This window comes from Poecilia formosa, unplaced genomic scaffold (genome assembly GCF_000485575.1).
Source record: "Poecilia formosa unplaced genomic scaffold, Poecilia_formosa-5.1.2 Scaffold419, whole genome shotgun sequence".
NCBI classification, from domain to species: domain Eukaryota; kingdom Metazoa; phylum Chordata; class Actinopteri; order Cyprinodontiformes; family Poeciliidae; genus Poecilia; species Poecilia formosa.
This window is the reverse complement of record NW_006800358.1, coordinates 245,552-247,310: the sequence shown is the minus strand read 5'-3', so window position 1 is coordinate 247,310 and position 1,759 is coordinate 245,552. Positions and strand designations below refer to the sequence as shown.

The following is a 1,759-nucleotide window of genomic DNA, read 5'->3' as shown; positions in this document are numbered from 1 at the left end:
GGGTGCCTAGCAACTCGCCCCCTCTTTGGTTGCCTAGCAACTCGCCCACTCTTTGGTTGCCTAGCAACTCGCCCACTCTTTGGTTGCCTAGCAACTCGCCCACTCTTTGGTTGCCTAGCAACTCGCCCACTCTTTGGTTGCCTAGCAACACCCTGCTCTGTAACGTGCAGCAGCAGTTTCATGTTTCCCTCAAAATACTCGTGCTTCACTCCTCAGAGTCCGTTTTCTCTTTCAATCCCATTGCTTTGGTTTCACTGTGAGGACAATCTAACAGTCGCCTGATTTCTACTGACAGAAACGTGGAACATTTAAAACAAAAAAAACGCGAGTGCTTAACATGTATGGATTGGTTTTGCTTTATGTCCTCTGAGTGAGTGACTCCTAACCAGAGGAATGTGCTACTTGCACTTCCTCCTAAAAGCACTTTAGTTTGAGAATAAACTATGTGGAGTTTGATTTGTTTGTGTTTTGCTGTCTGCGGCCAAAAAGCAAACGTTTGGCTTGACGCCAGCGTCTCATATTTCTGCTGCAGCAAAACATCAGAGTGCAGACGGTGGCTTGCACCCTTAGCAAATACAGCTTCAAAGACATGAAATAAAACTCCCTCAAATGTCCTATTATTTATGAATTTACTTTCAGTTGGACTTGGATAATTAAGACAATTTTTATGCCTCTTTGTCCTCCTGTAATTAATGTGAACAATGAATTACTAAATCCCAACGCTCCCCAGTTTCATTCTGTTGTGAGCAACCAGAGTGTAACCTGACTCTGCTCCTTTTCCCGTTTCTCTAATCCTGGCTTTGCCTCGTCTTCATCACCCGCCGTCTCCGCGGTGCTGACTCAGATCAGAGGAATGATCCGATCCCAGATGTTTCTGGCCAGCTTTGTTTACCCATGCATCACTAGCTCTCAGATAAATCTGATTAGCTACAAAATCTCTTTCATACAAAACATGGAGTCGCGTCCAGTAAAGGCTAAGGGCTGTTGCTTGTTAATCAGATCAGGAGGCCTTGCTTCATCGTAAATTTATTTTAAACCATGTGGAGCAATCCATCACAAATATTAATGCTAACTTAAACTTTTAGTTTTAGAGTCCCTCCACTACAATCCACTGCTTAAAAGTGCATTTATCAATGAAAAGTTTATTAATTTCAGAAGTACAATTCCCAGGGCCTACACGCATCCTTTAAAAGTCTCAAATTAGTTACAGTTAAGGCCTTAAAATGTCTTAAATCCATTAAAGAAAATGTAAGTTGACATTAAATTAATTCATTACAGGTCTTAAATTTAGTTGTGACAGGATTATTTGTTTGGTTTTTTTTTGTCTCACAGGATTTTTCTGTTAGGTAAAAGTTTGAGTCGTGTACAAACATCTTCACTCGCTGCGTCCTCTACTGACTCCAGGTGGTTAAGGTGACCAGTAACAAACTGATGCTTTCTAGCTAGCTTTAACAGCTAGCATATGGATCTCTAGCTAACTCACTAGCCAGAGTTAAGTCTAATTAACTTTTTAGCTAACTACAGAGTTAACTAGTTACCTAGTTAACGCTCTAGCCATCTAACTAGAGAGTTAACTAGCAAGCTGAAGTCATCAAGCTATTTAGCTCTTGGAAGCAGCTAGCTAATTTACTAGCTAGTTAGCTAGAGAGCAATATGCCATGAGAATCACAAAGCTGCTGCTAAGAGCCACAGAAGTTTCACAGTTTTGGTTCCCTGCTTTTTTTTTAATTTGTCTTAATTATTATTCATAATGGTCTTA

At 40.6% G+C, this 1,759-nt stretch overlaps 1 protein-coding gene across 17 annotated transcripts in view; it reads left to right on the top strand.

Moving 5' to 3' along the window:
• atp11b (ATPase phospholipid transporting 11B) overlaps positions 1-1,759 on the top strand; it is an 83,207-nt gene that overhangs the window by 50,774 nt on the left and 30,674 nt on the right. The window lies entirely within an intron of this gene.